General features: G+C 47.8%; 1 long non-coding RNA gene across 1 annotated transcript; it reads left to right on the top strand.

Moving 5' to 3' along the window:
- Nucleotides 1-1,193: 1,193 nt before the first annotated feature.
- On the top strand, nt 1,194-10,510 carry LOC109024544 (uncharacterized). Its single transcript, XR_002004031.3, has 3 exons — nt 1,194-1,342; nt 6,466-6,603; nt 9,962-10,510. It is a non-coding gene; the product is annotated as an uncharacterized lncRNA (long non-coding RNA).
- Nucleotides 10,511-22,313: the final 11,803 nt, after the last annotated feature.

Below are 22,313 nucleotides of genomic sequence, written 5' to 3'. Positions count from 1 at the left end.
TTCAGTGCCTTCCACGCCCTGGCCCAGCCCAGTAGCTTCCTAAATCCACCCCCTTCTGCAAAGATCTCAATAGAGGGCCTGAAAGTCCCAGTCCCCAGCTTTCACAGCCCATGCCCAGGCCCTGACCCATCACAGCTAACCTAGTCCCAGTTCGGTTCTTCCTCTTGGCCCCAGATGTGGTCCCTGGAAACCGGGCAGGGCCTCAAAACAAGATACAGCCTTGGTCAGAGGCTTCAACACCCAACTTCAGATCCATCTCCACCCATGGCAGAGGAGAAAATGGGCAAACACAGCCTGCTGTGGGGGACAAAGGACGGACACCCCAGATGGCAAGGTGCGATCTGGGGCCCTGAAGCCCTGGGCCCATCACCCTCATAGCCAAAAGCAGCATTGAGGAAGGCACACCTAGCCCCTGGAACAGGGAGGCCCTGGAGCCAGAGCCCTCCGAAGAGGCAAAAGCCTCCCCAGGATCACGTGGTGTCCACCTGGCCCTCCAGCTCAGGGAATGAGAATGGCCAGAGTTCCTGTGCAAGCCCCTGACCAAGGGTCATGCTGGTCTCCTTGCCCCACCCCCCACCCCAGAAGTATGGGAAGCTGAGATGCTGACTCCCTAGAAAGGAGCGGGCCAACTGGAACAAAGTCTCATCAGAGATGGAAGGTCCCCAGGAGCCAGCACCTGAGCTGAAGGCACCTCCACAGCCTCTCTTCCCTGAAGCCACCAAACTCCTATTCATCAGGCCTCCTGGGCAACCCTTCCTATGGCAGGATGATTCTGCCTTCCTGCTCCAGCGGGAGCACTCAGACATCATGCCTCGGGCCTGCTTCCTGTGTGTGTGTGTGTGTGTGTGTGTGTGTGTGGTGTGTGTGTGGGTGTGTGTGTGTGTGTTCACATGCGTGTGCAGTCAGGCCCATTGCCATCCAAAGATGGAGTGTCTCAAGGTGATCTGGGAGAACTTTGCTTGGAGTTGAGTGATGCCTCCCAAACATGTATATCCTGGCCTCCCTCCCACACCCAACCTGGTGTCCTCAGAATCTTCTAACACAGACTGGAGTAAGCACTGTGCATGTTAATGAACAGCCAGAGAATCACTGATTGGAATGTAAGGAATGGGGCTGAATTTAACAAACATCTACTGGTGCCTTCTCCAAGAATTTTAGGGAGGGGAGTCACATGGTTAGTTTTGCGTTTGGGAAAACACCCCTCCATGCAGTGTGGAGAGTGAAAGGGGCATGCAAAGGCTGGAGAAGAGAAATCCAGGGATCTGCTACAGTGGCCACAACACCAGTGCCTGGACCTGGGCAGGAAGTGCCCATGGGAACAGATCTGAGCCCTGTTGTGGAGGTAAAGAAGCCGGGGTGTGGCTGCTGGAACACAGTGCCAAGCTGGGAGAATGGGTACAGGCAGGAGGCAGGGCTTCAGGTGACTCCCAGGTTTCTGGCGTAGGCAGCTGGGTAGATGCTAGTGCCTCAGTAGGGGCCAGAGCAAGTTTGGGGGGCTGGAGGATTAATGAGCTATAGATTTTGAGGTATTATGCTTGCAGTGCCTGTGGACTTTCCAGAGGGAGACATCTGGAAGGCTGCAAAATCCCTGGGTCTGGAGTGGAACATCTGGGAGCCATCTGCAGCACAAGGATGGTAACTGAGGCCTGGGAGCTCATGGTCTCCCCAGTGTGTATAGCGGGGGTAGGGGTGTTGAGAGGAGAGCACAGAAAGAAGGAGACACGCCCCCAACACACAAAGGTCTTTCAAAGAAAGAAGGGGCAGGAGGAAACAGGAGGAAGCAACCCCAGGAAAGTGGGGTGTCCCAGGAGCCAAGCAAGGACAGACTTAAGGAGGGTGGGGGGTCACAGCTGTGCCACCCCCTCCAACCAGTGCCCTCAGCACTCAAGTCCCAGGTTCTGCCTTCCCCGCCCAGTATCCTCCACTTCCCTGAAAAACCCAGGGAAAGGAAAGGATCCCCTGGGCTATGCTTTGGGAGTGGTGGGGGAAGGGGATGAACAGGAAGGACACCAGGTGATCAACAGGAGGAAAACATACCTCCTGGGTCAAAGTCCCAAGCTTTAGAGCAAAACAAGTTGTTCCAGAAAAGAGGGGGCATGGGTGGACACTTGGCTTTGAGGCTGGTCCCTCCTCCCTGGAGGTCTTCACACGGGTGGAGGGTCATCTCCCCAGCTGTATGGACACAGCCCTGATCCCCATGGTAACAAGGTGGGCCCCCCTACTGGTCTGGCTGGGGCCCAGGGTCTGGACTAAGGTCTCAGCAGCCCCACAGGGCTGCACCGTGTGTCCTGAGCAGCTGTTCCATCGACATTCAGTTCCTCCTTCCTGTTCCAGCCCAGCTGTCATGCAAAACCATCAGGCCCCTTAGACAAGCCCTCCATCCAGCCAGACCTTATGCGATTGCCCTTCAGAAAAGCCAAAGTGGGCCTGGACTGTTTCCAGAGTCTCCTTCCTCCCAACCCCTTCTTGTCAGCCATTCCACTCACTGCCAGCAGGTGGCAGTGTCTAGCTCCAATACCAGACAGGGCGTGCAGGGAGCCAGTTTGCTGCTGAAGATTCTGCAACTTCCCTCCCTCCAGCCCCCACTTTTGCCCTCCTCCAGGGGTGGTCTGAAGAAAGGGACGGTGGACATTGACATGTAAATAGTCTGGGAACAGCATACAGGGAGTGCTCAGGGCTCTGATATAGGGCAGCGTGGTGGACTGCATTGCTAAGGAAGGCATCCTGGAGGAGGTAATGCAGGCAAAGTTAGCCAGAGTGTTGTACTCGGCAGACAGTCTGGGGAGAGGAATCCAGGCAAAGAGCTTAGTCTGAGAAAAAGTACAGAGAACATTCAAGAAGGGTGTTTAGAACACAAATATAAAAGCTTTCTTTTTTTTTTCCTCTCAGTTTCTCTCTCTGTCACCCAGGCTGGAATGCAGTGGTTCAATCTTGGCTCACTGCAACCTCCGCCTCCTGGGTTCAAGCGATTCTCTTGCCTCAGCCTCCTGAGTAGCTGGGATCACAGGCGCCCACCACCACGCCAAGCTAATTTTTGTATTTTCAGTAGAGAGGAGGTTTCACTATGTTGGCCAGGGTGGCCTCAAACTCCTGACCTGAAGTGATCCGCCCGCCTCGGCCTCCCAAAGTGCTGGGATAACAGGCGTGAGCCACCGCGCCCAGCTCTTTACTCATTCTTATAATACTTCATCTTGTTAATATCATTGCTGTAAGCCAGAGAGCTCCTGGAGACCTTGTTTTATTCTTTCAAATGTATCTTGCTTAAACTCTTTTATGGCATTCATCAGCCCTTAAAATAATATGCAAACTTCTTTGCATGGGTTTGAGGGCACAGGCAATCTTCCCTTACCCACCACTCCAGCTTGGTCTGGCCCCGGAGCCTCCTGTCACTTCCTAACAAAAGCCAAGCTCTTTCCCACATCAGAGACTCCTCTCCACTTGCTCTTTTCTCTGCCTGGAACACTCTTCCACTCCTATTTGCCCAGCAAACTGATCTTCCTTTACATCCCTTTCTTCAAGAATACTTCTTTACTTCCCTTCTCTCCCATCTGAAGTCACTCCCTTCTATGAGTCTCCTTTGCTCATCTCCTCACAGCCATGATCACAAGTTGCAATTACACACTGATTTGTATGTTTACTCATTTAATAACTGTCTCCATGGAGGGAAGGTATCACGTCTATCTCTCCCTCACCAGCCAGTACTGAGCACAGTGCCTGAGTACACACTGGACACACATTTTATGAAATTAAATGTCAGTATACGCAGTGCCTACCACTGGCCTGACAAAGAGCAGAAGCTCAGAGAAAGGTTGTTCAATGAATAAAACATTTTAGCTGTAGTTGAGTCCTTGTCTCTCTCCACTCTCTATCTGTGGGGCAAGGACTGTGTCTGATTCATTTCTGTATGTGAAGGAGAAGACAAGGCAACCATTCCTCTGACAGTTAGAGCTGTTCAGCCTGATATGAGGGTGTCCTGGAGGGTGAGCTCTCCTTTCCTAGACATGTAAGAGCAGAGGCCATGGACCAAGTCACCCAATGAGGTGTCTGCAAAAGGGGTTTGTCTTAGTCTCTTTGTACCACTTTAATAAAATACCCTAGACTGGGTAATTTATAAAGAACAGAAATTTACTTTCTGACAGTTCTGGAGGCTGGGAAGTCCCAGATCAAGGCACTAGCAGGCTTGGCATCTGGTGAGAGCTGCCCTCTGCTTCCAAGATGACACATCTTGCTGTGCCCTTACACGGTGGGAGGGATGGAAGGGTGAAAGGGGCAAGGACACTCCCTTCAACCCTGTTTTTGAGAACACTAGTCCATTCACAGGGGTGAAGCCCTCCTGACTTAACCCCTTTCCAAGAGGTCCCAGCTCTCAATATCACCACCTTGGGGTTTAAGGATTTTTTTTGGTTTTTTTTTGTTTTTCTTCGAGACGGAGTTTTTGCTCTCGTTGTCCAGGCTGAAGTGCAGTGGCACAATCTCAGCTCACTGCAACCTCCCCCTCCTGGGTTCAAGTGATTCTCCTACCTCAGCCTCCTGAATAGGTGGGATTACAGGCCCCCGCCACCATGCCCAGCTAATTGGGGTTTAAGTTTTAACGTATGAATTTTAGAGGGACATACACTGAAACTGTAGCAGGGTTGTAGCCCTTCCAGGTCTGGAGCCTATGATCCTGTGATTCCGTTAACAGACTATGATAGCTTTTCATATTTTGATAAGGTCCCAAGGAAGCAGGCTGGTTAGGACTGTGGTGAGCCCCTCTCCTCTCAGACTTAAGAATTCATTCACCTGGCTCCCCTTCATGTAACACTCCCTTCCCAGAGGGCCGTGGACAGAACTCTAGCTCATGAACATGGACAGGGAAACATTATATCTGTATTTCACTAACCTCTAACTTAAATTTACCACTTTCGGCCAGATGTGGTGGCTCACACCTGTAATCCCAGCACTTTGAGAGGCCGAGGCGGGTGGATCACCTGAGGTCAGGAGTTCGAGACCAGCCTGGCCAACGTGCTGAAACCACGTGTCTACTAAAAATACAAAAATTAGCCAGGCATGGTGGTGGACGCCTGTAGTCCCAGCTACTGGGGAGGCTGAGACAGGAGAATCACCTGAACCCAGGAGGCAGAGGTTGCAGTGAGCCAAGATCACACTATTGCACTCCAGCCTGGGCGCAAGAGCGAAACTCCATCTCAAAAAAAAAATAAATAAAAATAAATAAAATTTACCATTTTCTTCCATAGGATGAAGGCAACAAACCACAGACTGTCTGTGATATTTTCATATCACCATATAATTATTGCAGATATCTAGATATATCTTATGCTCACCATTGTAGAAGTACAATAGTCATTGGACCTTCCACAAGATCTTGTTGAACACATTATAAATGGACACATAAATCACTATATTACAAACTTATATTTTTAGTATTCTGATAAGTACATTTCAATATAACTGACTTCCTTTGCAATGCTATGCATTTTATTTTATGCACTTAAAAACATTATTGTGAGAGGCCGGGCATGGTGGCTCACATCTGTAATCACAGTACTTTGGGAGGCGGAGGCGAGCAGATCATCTGAGGTCAGGAGTCTGACACCAGCCTGGGCAATGTGGCGAAACCCATCTCTACTAAAAATAACAAAAATTAGCCGGGAGTGGTGGCACGTGCCTATAGTCCCAGCTACTCAGGAGGCTGAGGCAGAAGAATTGCTTGAACCTGGAAGGCGGAGGTTACAGTGAGCTGAGATCGTGCCATTGCACTCCGGCCTGGGTGACAGAGTGAGACTCGGTCTCAAAAATATATTAATTAATTAATTTAATTTATCAATAAATAAAAATATTACTGTGAGAAGGGGTCCTTAGGCTTCATCAGACTGCCCAAGGGTTCCATGGCACAAAGAGAGTTAAGTCCTGGCTCACCGGGAGCCTAGGGCATATCTGCTCAAAACAATGCCATGTGATCTTAAGGTCGGACCTGGAGAAAGATTGGCAGCTCTCTGGACAGAGGCTTTCTGGAGCACAGAGCTAGGCTCTATGATCAGATTGAATGGGTGCTAACGCCCACAGGGTCTCCAGTGTCTGGGAGCTGGAAGGGGCAGAAAGCACCAGCCCAGAGCCAGTCAAGCCAAGGAATGCACTGGCTGTGACTCCTGGGTCCTAGGCGACCCCATTGGGCTGGGGAGATTTATGGCCAGGACCCCACAGTGGGGGAAGATCAATCAACCCATCCTGCTGCCCACTCATCCAGCCAAGAAATTCAAGGGCTGGCCCCATGCCAGAAGCCCAGCCTGCCAGCAGAGGTCCCAAAGCCAAATCTTTCCCTACTGGTTCCAAGCATATCCTTTCCCTACCCAGGGCTCCAGGCCAGCAGTGGAAGCAAGCTGGGAGTACTGGGTTCTAGAATCACAATCTCTTCAAGCCTGAAAGCTCATTCTAAATGATGTAATCTTGCTCCTTATTTTTCAGCTGGGGAAATTGTGACCCAGAAGTGGACAGTCATCAACTAAAAGTCACAGAGCAAGTCAATGGGAGAGATGGGGCTAAACTCCAGGAGTCCCTATGTCCAGCCCAGGGTTCAGTCCCTCTGTCAAGTACCTGCTATTGGTCAGTTTCTCAAATAACATCCTAGCTTTCTTTCATTTATTCACTCAACACATGTTTAGTGGCTACTATGGGACTGGAAATACAGTAGCCCTTATATGAAATGCTTGGGACCAGAAGTGTTTCAGATTTTTTATTTTTTCTGATTTTGGAATATTTGTATACACATAGTGAAATATCTTGGGGATGGGACCCAAGTCTGAGCATGAAATTCATTTGTTTCCTATACACCTTATACACATAGCCTAAAGGTAATTTTTAGAATATTTTAACTAATTTTGTATGTGAAACAAAGTTTTGACTGTGTGGTTTTTTGTTTGTTTGTTTTTGTTTGGTTTTTTTTTTTTTTTTTGAGTCAGAGTTTCACTCTTTTTGCCCAGGCTGGAGTGCAATGGCGCAATCTTGGCTCAACGCAACCTCTGCCTCCCGGGTTCAAGCGATTCTCCTGCCTTACTTAGCCTCTTGAGTAGCTGGGATCAGGCGCACAGGCGTGCACCACCATGCCTGGCTAATTTTGTATTTTTAGTACAGACGGGGTTTCTCCATGTTGGTCAGGCTGGTCCAACCTCCGGTGATCCATCTGCCTTGGCCTCCCAAAGTGCTGGGATTACAGGCGTGAGCCACCGCACCCGGTCTTGACTGTGTTTTGTCTATGACCCATCACATGAGATCACATGTGAAATTTTCCACTGGTGGCATCATGCTGATGCTCAAAAAGTTTCGGATTGAGAAGCATTTCAGATTTCAGATTTTTGGATTAGGGATGCCCAACCTGTAGAGAATAAGATCAAGATTACATTATACAGTTTTGTAATTACAGTTGCAGTAAATGTTTCAAAGGGAAGGTACAGTTGCTAAAAGTAAATAAAAGTGTTTGCCATCTAGTCTAGGAAGTCAGGAAAAGGTAGTATGAAATCTAAGATTCATTCATTGAACAAGTAATTATTGAGAGCCTCCTGTGGACCAGGCACTGTTCAAGATGCTAGGGATACAGGAATGAACAAAACAAAGCCCCTGCCTTTACAGAAATGACATTCTAGAGGGGTCAGCCAGGAAACAGACAGATAAAACAGTTCCAATGACAATATGGAAAAGTTCAGGATCAGGAAAATGGTGGGGGGCTACAAGGAGAGGGTGTGCTATTTTATACAGATTCTCAGGGAAGGCGCCTCTAAGAAGTGACATTTGAGCCAAGAGTTGAAAGTGAGGAAGTAAGATGTTCAGCCGTGGATGGGGGAAGACCCCAGGCAAGGAGACAGGCAAGTGCAAAGGCCCTGAGGAAGGAGGCTGGAGGGAGTCAGTGTGGCTGAAGGGAGTGCAGGGAGAGCGGAGGAGAGGAGGTTGGAAAGCAAGGGTGTGGCCCCCTCATCTAGCGTGTTGTGAGTGGTTGTAAGGACTCTGGCTTTTACTCCAATGAGACCAAAGAGCTACTGGAGGGATCTGAGCACAGGAGACGTGATTTGACTGCCATGTGGAGAAGAGACAGTGGGAGCAAGAAGAGAGAACAGGGAGGCCGGCAAGGAGCCTTCCACAGTGCTCCAGGTGAGAGGCGAGGACAACTCAAGACAACTGGGATCTGGAGCAGCTGTTGAGCTGAGGATCCGTGCTCTGAGTCTAGATGTATTTTGAGGGTAAACCCAACCTGGTCTGGAATGTGAGAGGAAGAGAGAAGCCAAGAATGGTTCTGAGGTTTTTAGTCTGCTCAGCTGGAGCAGACTGAGATGGAGAAGATTGCAGGAGGAGGAGGCTTTTTTTCTGAAGGAGGGGCAGGATTCACGAGTTTTGTTTGGAGAAAGGAATGTGAGTCTGGAGGTCAAAACTGAGGTCCAGGCTGGAGACGTACATTTGGGACATGTGGGTGCAGCCGTGGAGGCACTCCTCTAGGACCTAGAGAGAGAAAATCTGCAACAACTGGGGTTGGGGAGTGGTGTAGAAGAGAGCACCTCCAGGTTGGGAGGAGCAGGGAGGGAAAGTCACACCGCACAATGAGCTGATGGGAGATGGGCCTGGCTGGAGAGCAGAGGGTGGTCAGGAAAGAGGTCTCGAGAGCCTTGCAGGACCTAAGAGATGCGGTCTTCATCACCTTACAGATAATACAGATAATACAGGTTTTAGGCAAAGATGCGATGTGGGAAAGTCTTGCATTTTGGCAAGCTCTCTCCAACTGCAGCTGGAAGAATGGGCCAAACAGGGAAGTGGGCAGTGAGCAGGCTATGGAAGGGATCCAGGAGAAGGATGGTGATGCCTTGGGTTAAAACAGTGCACAGAGAGAATTGGAGGATGCAAGAGCAATTTAAGGGGTACAAGTGGCAGGATAAGCTAGCTGTGTAGACGCAGAAGTGAGATATTCAAAAGAGTACAATCAAGGAGGTGCCTCGTCTTCTGATTCAGACAGTGCTTGAAACTTGGTGCTATTTTTTTTCTTTTCTTTTCTTTTCTTTTTTTTTTTTTGAGATGAAATATCTTGCTTGTCCCCCAGGCTGGAGTGCAGTGGTGCAATCTCGGCTCACTGCAACCTCCGCCTCCTGGGTTCAAGCAATTCTCCTGCCTCAGCCTCCTGAGTAGCTGGGATTACAGGCACCTGCCACCACGCCTGGCTAATTTTTGTATTTTTAGTAGAGATGGGGTTTCACCATGTTGGCCAGGCTGGTCTCGAACCCCTGACCTCAGGTGATCCACCTGGCTTGGCCTCCCAAAGTGCTGGGATTACAGGAGTGAGCCACCGCACCTGGCTGGTGCTATTTTTTAAACTAGAGGAAACTAGAAGAGCAGCAAGCTGGGATTGAGGAGAGGGCATGTAGTTATTCATTCAACACACCTTTCGTAAGTGTCTTCCTGTACCAAGCACTGTTCTAAAGTACCATAGCTCCACAGCCCTGCCAAAGGGAGCTCACAGGTTAGTGGGTGCAGTGAGCAAAGAGCAACGCGCCGATGACGATGAGTCCCAGTGTGGACAGGCTGTTTGAAGCACCCGGAGGACATCTCAGGACGCAGCTCCATGTTTTGGTCTGGCATTCCTGGGAGGGATCTGTGCTGGAAATAGAGGCTTGGAATTCAACAGCTTATGGATGGTGACTGAGGCCTCCGGCAGGGATGACACGGTCCAGGATAGGGGGATGAGAAGCTGGGCTAATACCCGCCCTAAGCAACACCTGCTTAAATGGATGGGGAGCGGGTATCTATCTGAACTGAGGAGTAAATAAAGAAGCAATATACATTGTCTTCTAGACCACTTAGGGTAAGACTACAAGCATTGGCCACACCTCACATTTCAGGGCATGTGGAGTCATGGAACTGATTTCATTCAACACTTTAATTAACTAAAACTGTTTTCTTCCCTTGTTACTAATTTTGCCTTTAGTCTGTTAAATACTTGGAGGAGCTGAAATTTCCAGCCTGAAGAGTAGCAGTCTCAGAGGCCTCTGTCTCCAGATATCTGCAGGGCTGCACCAGATCAGAGAGAGAAACTGTGCTCTGTGCCCTCTGAGCATGGAGCTGAGGATGATGAAAAGAGTCACTGGGAGGCTGGATTTGGTTCAGTGAGAGAAAGCTGTCTAGTGATGACAGAGATGACCCTGAAAGGTGGTGAGCTTCCCATTCCCAGAGGTATGTGAATAGAAACCTTGAGCTTCCAGAAGGAGGTGGGCAGTGAGAGGTGTTGCAGGCATGTTTTGCCAGCCACACATTGGACATCCCTTGCTTAGTCAAGAAGCCACATCCAAACCCTCGGACCCTTTCACACTTGGAGCTTTTGTTTGAAAGGTCAGACTTCAACCCTCAAAATGAAGATGACTTTAAAAAGCTGGAGATGGACCAAAAAGTAAACAAAATGCAATTATAATTTCATAGATGGAAAATAAAACAAATTGTTTTAAAAAGAAGAAGGAAATAAAATAATACATAAATGGGTGATCTGGGCTGATTCTGTGATTTTTTCTTCTCTTTCTGTTCTTTCCAGAGTTTCTATAATAAAGATTATTTAGTTGAGGGGAGGGACAAATTTGTAGTTTCCAACTAAACAAAATAAGTGTGCATTAAAAGACAAAAATCAAGTCATTTTTCCGGATTTTTACTAATGCCTTTAAATAGCCCGAAAGTTGAACCAGAGGCCCACTTTGCCAGAGAATCTGTCCACGGCCAGGCAGGGCTGCTAGGGCCCAGTCTGCCTGCTTTCTGTAATTGGAGGCGTCCCCTCCCACACTCTTCCACAGAGGCTTCCACGTACCAGCACACACACAGGAGACAGTTGTGGTCCTGCCTCCAGCACAGTGTGGCGAGAGAAGCATGTAACTTCTTGAAGGAATGCTCACTATGTGCCAGGCACTGTGCAAGGTACTTTGGATTCATAACCCATTTATTCCCCACAATATAAGGTGAGTGCTATATCCCCATTTTACTGATAAGAACACGGAGGTTCAAAGGAATTAAGCTCAGAAAGCAGAATTTTAACCCAAGTTTATTTGATTCCAAAGCAGAAATTGAAATTTTAACCCAAGTCTATTTGTTTCCAAAACTCTTAAGCATTATATTATACTATCTCCTCACATTTAAAATAATTGCTATTAAACAGTGAGCGCTGTGAAGGAGGCATATAATCTGAATGCCAGGAAAGGAGTCATTAAGTTCTTTTGGGAGAAGGGAAAACCAGGGAAAGCTTCCAGGAAGAGATGACACTTGAACTGAGCTTTGAAAGATGATTAAGAATTTATCAGAACATAGCATATAACCTGACAGAGCAGATAGATGGTCAGTAATTTTTAATTAAATCAACTAATAAAGATAGTAACATTTACAGATGAAATAATATGAAGTTTGAGATTTGCTTCATAATAAGCCATTGTGGGGAGAGGGAGCATGGGGACAGATAGAAGTATAGGCAAAACAAGATTACTCGCATGTTGACAATTGCTGAAACTGGATTCATGCCATTTATTATTCTCTACTTTGATATATGTTTGAAAATGTCCATAATAAAAAATTTAAGACAATTTTAAAAGATGCTTAGTGTTGGCCGGGCGTGGTGGCTCAGGCCTGTAATCCCAGTACTTGCGAGGCCAAGTCAGGTGGATCACCTGAGGTCAGGAGTTCGAGACCAGCCTCGCCAACACGATGAAACCCCATCTCTACTAAAAATACAAAAATTAACCGGGGAAGGTGGCGTGCATCTGTAATCCCAGCTACTTGGGAGGCTGAGGCAGGAGGATTGCTTGAACCTGGGAGGCAAAGGTTGTGAGCCGAGATCACACCACTGCACTCCAGCCTAGGCAACAGAGGGAGACTCCATCTCAAAAAATAAATAAATAAATAAATGCTGAGTGTTCACTCTAACTATACTTTGACCTCTTTCAAAAATACTTGAAAGCTAAAGGTAAGTATCTTGAAAACCAAAAAACAAACAAAAAAAAAAAACAGGAAGGGAGGGGGAAGGGAGGAAGGGAGGAAGGGAAGGAAAGGAGGAGGGAGGTGGGATGAAGGAGCACAAAAGAAGAAATTGTATCAATAAGGCAATCCCATTTATAATAGCTACAAAAAATAAAATAAAATACCTAGAAATAAATTTAAGGAAGTAAAAGACCTCTACAAGGAAAACTACAAAATACTCATCAAAGAAATTGAAGAGGACAAAAACAAATGGAAAGACATCTTATGCTCATGGATTGGAAGAATTAATATTGTTAAAAATGACAATAGTAATTGAAAGTAATTTATACATTCAGTGCAATCCCTATCAAAATACCAAGATATTTTTCACAGAAATAAAAAAAAAAATCTAAAATTCATATGGAACCAAAAAAGAGCCCAAACAGCCAAAGCAATCCTAAGCAAAAAGAACAAAGCTGGAGACATTACACTACTTGGCTTTAAAATATATTACAAAGCTATAGCAACCAAAACTGTGTGGTATTGGTATAAAAATACATACATAGACCAATGGAACAGAACAGAGAACCCAGAAATAAATTCATATATTTATAGTCACCTGATTTTCAACAAGGATGCCAGGAACCTACATTGGGAAAAGGATACCCTCTTCAGTAAATGGTGCTGGGGAAATTGGACATCTATATTCAGAAGAATGAGATTGTACTCCTATCTCTCACCATATACAAAAATCAACTCACGATGGATTAAAGACTGAAATGTAAGGCCTAGAACTGCAAAACTACTAGAAGAAAACATAGGAGAAACACTTCAGGTTGATCGATCTAGGCAAAGACTTTATGGCTAAGATCCCAAAAGAACAGGCAATTAAAACAAAAATAGGCAAATGGGACTATATTAAACTTGAAAGCTTATCCACAGAAAAAAAAGAGTGAAGAGACAACCTACAGAACGGGAGAAAATATTTGCAAACTATTCATTTAACAAGGAACTATATCCAGAATATACAAGAAACTCAGGAACAAAACAAGAAACAATATCATTAAAAAGTGGGCAAAGGATCTGAATAGACATTTCTCAAAAGAAGATATACTAACGGCCAACAGGCATATGAAAAAACGTTCAACATCACTAATCATCAAGGAAATGCAAATCAAAACCACAATGAGATATCATCTTACCCCAGTTAGAATGACTATTATCAAAAAGACAGAAAATAACAGATGCTGGCAAGGATGCAGAGAAAAGAGAACTCCTATACACTATTGGCGAGAACATAAATTAGAACAGTGTTTATGGAAAACAGTGTGGAGATTTCTCAAAAAACTAAAAACAGAACTACCATATCATCCAGGGAGCCCACTATTGGGTGTTTATCCAAAGGGAAAAAAATCAGTATATCAAAGAAATACATGCATCCTCGTGTTTATTGCAGCACTATTCACAATAGCAAAGACATGGAATCAACTTGTGTCCATCAATGAAAGAACGGATAAAGAAAATATGGTGAATATACACAATGGAATACTATTCATCCATAAAAAAGGGTGAAATCCTGTCATTTGCAGGAACATAAATGGAACTGGAGGTCTTTATGTTAAGTAAAATAAGCCAGACACAGGAAAACAGATATTTCATGTTCTTATTCATATTTGGAAACTTAAAAAAAAATTGATCTCATGCAGGTAAAGTAGAATGATAGTTACCAGAGGCTGAGAAAGGTGTGTGGGATGAAGAGAGGTTGGTTAATGGGTACAAACATCCAGTGAGATAGAAGGAATAAGTTCTACTGTTCAATAGCAGAATAGGGTGATTACAGCTAACAACGGTGTATTGCATATTTCAAAATAGTGGCCGGGCATGGTTGTTCAAGCCTGTAATCCCAGCACTTCCTAGCACCTTGAACCCCTGTCTTCCCCATTATCCAGCACTCCACATCTCTCCACTCTTCTCCTCCTTCTCTGGTTGCTCCTTCTGTCTCCTCCAGCTGTTTCTCTCCCCTTGCCCAGCTTTGAGATGCTGCATTCCTCAGAAATCTTGTTCCACTTCTCATTCCACACCCTCTTGGTGGGTGAATCCCATGATGTAAATTACCACCTCTATGTTGATAACTTCCAAATCTATATTTACAGGCTTGGTATTTCTGCAGAGTTTCAAGTCTGCATATCCAACTATGTTGTCAACATCTCCACTTGATTTCACAGACATCTCAAGCTCAGCGTACCCAGAGTGAATTTACTCTTTCCCCTAAGCCTGCTCCTCTCCTTGTACCCCCTGTCGTTCTATGCTCCTCAGTAAATGGCACAACCATATAACTGGTTGCTCAAATTAGAAAAATTGACACCATCCTTGGGAGGCCGAGGCTGGTGGATCACCTGAGGTCAGGAGTTCGAGACCAACCTGGCCAACATGGTGAAACTCCATCTCTACTAAAAATACAAAACTTAGCTGAACGTGGTGGTGGGCACCTGTAATCCCAGCAACTTGGGAGGCTGAGGAGGAGAATCACTTGAATCTGGGGGGTGGAGGTTGCAGTGAGCCAAGATCATGCCATTGAACCCCGGCCTGAGCGACAAGAGCCAAACTCTGATTCAAAAAAAAAAAAAAAGCTAGAAAAGAGGATTTGAAATGCTCCCAACACAAAGAAATGACAAATACTTGAGGTGATGGATGTCCTAAATACCCTGCCTTGGTCATTATACATCCTATGCATGTAACAAAAATCACATGTACCCCATAAATATGTACAAATATTATGTATCAATAAAAATTAAATAAAAAAGAAGAAATTACAATAGTACCTATGGGTTACAGAGCTTGAGTTTTGAAATGGGACACATATAAGCTGGGATCCGGTTCTGCTTTTTCCTCGTGGTGTGACTTTAGTGAGTCCCTTGCCCCCTTGGGTTTTAGTTTATCCATCTAAATAATGGGGGTGATAATAGCACCCTCCTCTTGGGTTTGTTGGGGGAGTGAGGTGGGAAGGTGCTAGAAAGCACTTGGCATAGTGCTCACTGAGCACTATGACCCTGCCCTGTCTGCATTATACACCATCCAAATGCAGATCTCTCCCAAAGTTACATTTCCAACCCAGACCACTCCACTGACAGGGTCTCAAACATAAGATGTCCTGAACTGAGCTCCTGAGCTCACCCCACTGAAAACCAGCTCCTCCCACAGCCTTCCTGCTTAGTATGCGGTGTTCCGGCCCTCCAGCGATTCAGAGGAAGGATCTCATAGTTGATTTTGACGTTCCCCTCTGACGCTTTCCACACTGGATCCATCAGTAGATCCTCTTGGCTCTTTCTAAATATATCTAGACTTCCATAATAATACTTATTACCACCTCCATTGCTGCAACATCCAAGCCCCTTATCGCTCATTAGCCTTATCACAATAGTGTCCTAACTGATCTCCCCAATTTTGCTATGCTCCATTCTGTCTGCTCTCACCATGACAGCCAGAGAGATTCTTTCGAAAATTTAGTCCCTTGCCTATTCAATATCCTCCGATGGGGCCAGGCGCAGTGGCTCACACCTATAATCCCAGCACTCTGAGAGGCCGAGGCTGGAGGACTGCTTGAGCTCTGGAGTTCGAGACCAGCCTGGGCAACATAGTGAGACCTCATCTCTACTAAAAACCAAAGGCATGGTGGCGCCTGCCTGTGGTTCCAGCTACTCAGTGGGCTGAGGTAGGAGGATTGCTTGAGCCTGGGAGATCAAGGCTGCAGTGAGCTATAATTACACCAGTGCACTCCAACCTGAGCAACAGAGAGGGACCCTGTCTCAAAAATAAATAAATAAATATAAATAAAAGAATAATAAAACAAATCCTCCAATGTTATTGCATCCCACCCAAAGTAAAAGCCAAAGTCCCTATGTGGACTAGAGGCTCCATGTGGTACCTCTCCAACCCATCTCTCACTCCTCTCCTCCTCATTCCAGCCATTCCTGCTTCCTTGCTGCCCTGAACCAGTCCATGCCAGGCACACTGCAGCCTCAGGGCCTTTGCACTAGCTGTTCCCCTCCATTACACTATTTCCCCAAATATCGGCATGGCTTATTGCCTCATCTCCTTCAGGTCTTGACTCTGGTGACCCCTATTCTGCGAGACCCTCTTGCTTACTTCCAAAAAAGGCCCTCCCTTCATTGAAAGCCCCCTAAAACACACACACACACACACACACACACACACACACTCGCTATTCCCTTTCCCAGCTTCATTCTTCTCTTTGGCATTTATCCCCATCCAATCCACTAATTATTTAACTTATTTTTCTTATTTATCATCTGTCTCTCCACTCAGAATATAAACTTCACCAAAGAAAATGTTTCTTTTTCATTGCTCTGTTCTGGTCATTGCTTTAAGAACAGGACCTGGGAATACAAAAAATTAGCCAGGCGTGGTGGCAGGCACCTGTAGTCCCAGCTACTCGGGAGGCTGAGGCAACAGAATGGCATGAACCCGGGAGGCGGGGCTTGCAGTGAGCCGAGATCGCGCCACTGCACTCCAGCCTGGGTGACAGACCGAGACTCCGTCTCAAAAAAAAAAGAACAGGACCTGGCATGTGTGATGTGCTCAACAAATATTGATTTTAAAAGTGACATGCCAAGGGGCTACATTGGAGCATTCAAGCCCCCTTCAATCACACAAGCAGGTGCCTACCTCTCCTGCAACTTTCCTGAAAAATCAGGATGCCACTGCATGATGCAAACCCTTCCCGACTAGAGATGGAGCTGGGAAAGATGCAAGCTCTGGGCTGGAGGGTCAGCGAGGACACTCCTTTGTGCAGAGGCTTTGGCCTTGTGTACCATGGACCTCTGGGGCAGTGTGGTGGAGTCTATGATCCCCTTAAAAATTAATGCCTTAAACACATAAAATAAAATACATAGAATAATGAAAATCAAAGGCATTGAAATACAATTGTCAAGATATTTTAAATTTTTATGATGTAATTATATGTGTGCCTCCTTACTCATGGATTAAATGAAAAGATCTAGCAACAGGTCTAATACCAACCATAATTTCAAAATAATGATTGGGAACAATATTTCAAGGTAATCTATCATCTGGGATGTAATTTCTGTTGGTAACGAAAGTCGCAGACACTGTTTGCTAGTGCTGTGATTTGCTGCCTACATTAACAATGGAAGGAAAAGCTATGTTTCAGTCACAGGGTGATGAAAATAAAGATGTAACATTTTTCCCATTTAGGTTTATGTCCCGTTGAGTTTTCTCCTTGGAGTTCTTGGGTGTCCCTGGACTCACCTTGGAGATGCCCTGCTCTAGAAGAGATCTGGAGCTGACGCTGGGGGTGCTAAGTCACTCACCACCCTGCGTGGCCCTGTACAAGTCACATCCCTCCCCATCTGTACAATGAATCATTACAAACTTTAATGATTCATTTGTGCTTGCCCACCCTGGAGTCTGATGAGATCACTCAGTAAATATTCACTAAGCACCTCCTGTGGGTGAGCCCCACACACACTGGGCAGGATGGGACCATTAGCGACCAACCAGTGACACATTGCCCCAGGACTGAGCACCTCATGAACAAACAGGGCGATGAGGCCAGGACTCAAATGCAGGGGATGGTGAGTAGCACCTAGACACAGCTTAGGGACTCTGTGCATTCAGAAATAGGAGAGGCCCCAGTTCCCGGGGTGGAGGGAAGCAGCAGTTGCAGCATCTGAGACTGAGTCTGACCCAAAACCTGCTCCTGGCGTGGGAGTCTACAGAAAGGGCATCTCAGGTGTGGCAAAGGCTCAGAGCTGGAAAGTCAGAAAGGATGCGCTGGATCCCTTGGGGAGCTCGAGGGCCCTTCAGGGAGAAGAGGATGGAGCAGTGTTGTCACTCTGGTCTTGACTCAGTGCGGTTTTTTTGGATGCTCCCTGGAAAGCACAGGGATAGGCACGGGACCAGACTTGCTTCCCTTCCCTCCCCAGTCCCTGTCCACGCCCCTCAGAGCACTGGGAGCCATCAAAGTGAGTGATTGAAGGCTAATCACAGCCACTTGGGTCTGAGGAGGGACCTGTCTCTCTCTCTGAGGACCCTCCAGCAAGGACAAGTGCAGGACAAAAGCCGCGCCTCCCTGCCTCATTAGCATCACACAGCCTGCCAGCCGGGCTCCCTTCCTCGCCTCTGCAGCCCGGCAACTGGACCAGCCAGCCGGGCTCTGGCTGAGCCCCAACCCAGCAGATGTGGACCCTAAAGGGGCCCATGGCCAACAGCCTCCCACCTCCCCTCAAAAAAACAAGCCAGGCAACCACCACCTGTCCTGCCTGCCCCACCCCGTGTAGGCCTCTCCTTGTATTGTGGCCAGAAGCTGCTGCAGCGGCCAAAAACCCAAAGGACGCTGGAGACACATAGAATCCCTGAATGTCGGTGCTTAGGGTGATGGAAACTGAGATCTTAGAGATCCCAACTTTTACCTGCTACTAGGCTCGCTGAGCAGAATCTTGGCATCTGAGGCTCGCTGAGCAGAATCTTACAATCTGAGGGTGTTGGCGCTGAGTTTACACTGCTGCTTTAGAATATGCTGTTGCCAAACAATAGAATGGCAGCCTCTTGGAGTGCCAGCCGCCCAGGACTTTGAGTCTTGAGCAGGGCTAGGCAGGTAGTGCATCAGAACTGTGAGGTCCCAGGCGATCCTGGGAAAGATTGGCTGGGGACTTGGGGCTGGGAGTGCTTGTGTGGGTCTGGATCCCACCTATTCAGGGGTAATGGAGGGGGGCGTGAGAGTGATGGGGAAGCCTGATAGCCCATTGAACACAGTGGCTCCCAGGGGATTGCTGGAGAGAGGGGTGGAGTGCAGAGAGTAGGAGCCTCAGCCAGCCCGTGTGGGAACTGCCAGAGGGCAGAAGGGGCAGCCCCCTCCGAGATCTCACAGAGCCTGGGACACAGGAACACCACAGGTCCCAAGCCGCAGAGGGTTAGCTGGGAAGGGCTGAGGACTCTGAGCTCCTGCGGCTCAGCTGGCTGAGCTGTCACCAGGCATAGGGTGGGAAAGGGTTTTCCAACTTGGTCCCGTAGCTCTACTCGGTCTTGGAAAGGCAGGGGTCTTGGGGACTCTTGTCATGGGATGGCAAGGGTGTGGGAGCCAGGCAGGGGCAGGTGATGTTATCATCAGACCACCATCTGCATAAGTGAGACTGGGTCAGGAGACATTGTGTCTCCCCTAAATCAGGGAACTCATGAAATAATGCAGAGCCAAACTACCCCTCCCCCTGTATATGGGGCCCTCCCCTCATTTCCCCTCAGAGAAGTCCTGTCCTAATAGCCTGGAACTGTGCAGTACCTGTCTATAGTGATCATGGCAGTATTCAAGGGCTCATCTGATGTAGGGTATGGGTACTGGTTCTCCAAACAGCCCAGAATGGAATCTCAGTTAGGCTTCTCTCTTAGCCACTTGACCTTGGGCAAATCACTTCTGTGACCTCAGTATTCCTCATCTGTAAAATGGGAGTAACTGTCCCCTCTACACTGGATTCTAGGGAGGGAACAGCAGGACAACAGAAATGAGAGCACAGCCCTTGGACATAAACGGCACAATGGTTAGAGCAGGTGAGGCTAAACTTTGGTGATTCATATCCTCTTTCTGAGCTTCCCAGGTCTGGGATGTGGAGGCCCCCGGCCTCCTTCTACCAACACTTGCTCTTTACAGAGGATTTGCATAAAGTCTTTTTACTCTGACACATCAGAGACTCAGCTCTGCTCTTCCCTGGGGACTGGCATCGTAATAGGAATGAAGTAGGACGGTGGAATGGGTGGAGAGGTTGGGGAAGTGTGCTGGGAAAAGAAAGAGCTGACTGAGGCTTGGCTGCAGGAGGATTCCAGGCTCTCCTGAGCTCCGGGCCTTCAAGTCCTAGGACCATAGCACCGCAGTCTTGCTTTTCTCAAACATATCCTGCTGTCTGACTCTGTGGAAGCAAGAAGACAACCTTTCCTGCCTCTCTCTAAGCAGCCTCACTGTGCCATGCTGTGAGGGCCTGCAGCTCTCTGACTCCTCAGTGGTCTCCATGCCTTCAGTCTGGCCTTTCCACATTGACTAACCAGAGAGTCCCTAAAACACAGATCTGATGTCCTCCTACCTGCTCACAACCCTCTATGACTTCCCATTGCCTTTGCAGCATTCAAGGCCCTGAGACCTCATCAGCCCCAACACTCTCCACCACAGGTGCCTTACCAGCTGCCCAGGCTGCAGCTTCCAAAGCACAGCCCACTCTTTCCCAAGGCTGTACCTCTGTCCTGCTGTTCCTGCTACCCTGAATGCCATTCCTCTCTTTGCATACCTGACAAATTCCTATTCATCCTTCAAGAACCAACTTCTTCTGGAAGCCTTGCATGACTCCCAAGTGAGTCAGACTCCTGCCCTGGCTGACTTCTAGGGCAGCACTCCATATGCCTGCAACTACCTGATTGGCGTGCATTCCTAGAACTGCCCTGTTCAGCAAAGATGACAGTAAGTGTACAATGACTTAATGAATTAGAGAGGCTAAAACTGCGTTGTCCAGCATGGCAACCACTAGCCACACATGGCCCTTTACATTCAGAATAATTCAACTTAAAATTAATGTTGTTGGCCAGGTACAGTGGCTCACATCTGTAATCCCAGCACTTTGGGAGGCTAAGTCAGGCAGATCACGAGGTCAGGAGTTCGAGACCAGCCTGGCCAACATGGTGAAACCCCGACTCTAATAAAAATACAAAAATTAGCTGAGTGTGGTGGCAGGCACCTGAAGCTACTTGGGAGGCTGGGGCAGGAGAACTGCTTGAAACTGGAAGGCAGAGGTTGCAGTGAGCTGACATCACACCACTGCACTCCAGCCGGGGGAAAAGAGCAAAACTCTGTCTCAAATAAATAAATAAATCATTGTGTTAAATGAATAAAAATGCAATGAGTTGCACTAGTTGCACTGCAAGTGCTCAAGAGCCACATATGGTTAGTGGCTATAATATAGGACAGGACAGACACAGGACATTTCCATCATCACAGAAAGTTCTATTGGACAGTGCTGACCTAAGAGTGGTGATAGAACACCAGCAGATCTAGGTTCTAGCTTCAGCTTAGTTCCTGGTTCCTACTTTGCCTCTCTGAGACTTTCCTCATCTGTGCAGCCCATCCCACATGCTGTGCAAGGCCAAGCATAGACAGTACCTGACAAGGACATTCCACTGATTCCATCATCCCACTGCTTTGGATCAGACACACGTGGACTTGGGGAAGCAGATGGGCAGGTGGCACCTGGCTGCCTAGAGGTGAGGGACCCACCCTCAGGCTCCAGCAGCTCAGAATAACCCAGGGTCCAAAGCTAACCCAGTGAGTCTCCTAGGAAGGCAGGCTCTGCAGAGAGCATGGCCAGTGTGCATCTCTCCATAGGCCTGAAGTGGCCAGAGTGGGCCTGATGATCCCAAACTCATCTCTTCTGAACCCAGAGGGAGACCCAGGCAGAGCCTAGGGGAAGAGGCAGCTGCAGAGGCTGGTCCAAAGGGGAGGGGAGGAGTGGAGAGTCAGAAACGCGCTATCAGCACTGCCCGTCCTCCCCACTTCCTCTCTTCGAACGGATCACATCCTGTTATTGTGTGGAAAGAAAAGGCCGGGAGCTGGGGAGGGAGGCAGAGCTCGGACCAAGCAAGTGGGGAGAGGTAGGAAGAGAAAGGAGGAGCCAGAAGAACAGGACAGTAGGCAGCAGGGAGCTCCACCAGCTCCGCCCTGAGCCAGGTGGCCTGGGCAGGAGTAGGGGACCCAGGAGGGAGGATGAGCATCCATGGGGCGGCCCGCATCCCCCACTGAGAGATGCTGGGGCCCAGGACAGAAAATGGCACTCCCTCCTGGAGGCTTTCCCCAAGCCTCTTCCTCAGGCTCCTTCAATTTAGCTAATGTTCACCCTGGTCTCTACTGCCAGAGCAGGATCTCCCGTGGCTACCAGGCCTCTCTCACACAGCACTTGCCTCCAAGGTGGAAGGGCTCTGTATCCATTCCCTTCACCCCACTTCCACCCAGCCTGTGAGCCCCTGCAGACAGGGCCAGGGCAGTCCCTTGCTGGCTCCCCTGCACTGCTCAGCAGGAATTCCTGTTGCTGTGAATGATTAAGTTTCCCACATCTTCCTCTTCTTTCTGTCTTCTGCCATTCCCAAGCATACCCCCTATCCAAATCCCATTTCCACGAATAATAATGGCTGTTTTCTATAAAACATAAGCACTTCACATCCATTATTTTGAAATCCCATGACAGCTCTGCAAGATGGGTGTTAATATCTTCATTTAACCAATGAAGAAACTGAACCTCAGAGAGGTAAAGTGATTTACCCAAAGTCACACAGCTGGAACT

This window comes from Gorilla gorilla, chromosome 1, assembly GCF_029281585.2.
Source record: "Gorilla gorilla gorilla isolate KB3781 chromosome 1, NHGRI_mGorGor1-v2.1_pri, whole genome shotgun sequence".
In the NCBI taxonomy this organism is placed as follows: domain Eukaryota; kingdom Metazoa; phylum Chordata; class Mammalia; order Primates; family Hominidae; genus Gorilla; species Gorilla gorilla.
Note: the sequence above shows the minus strand (reverse complement) of the source record. Positions and strands in the feature narration are given on the sequence as shown.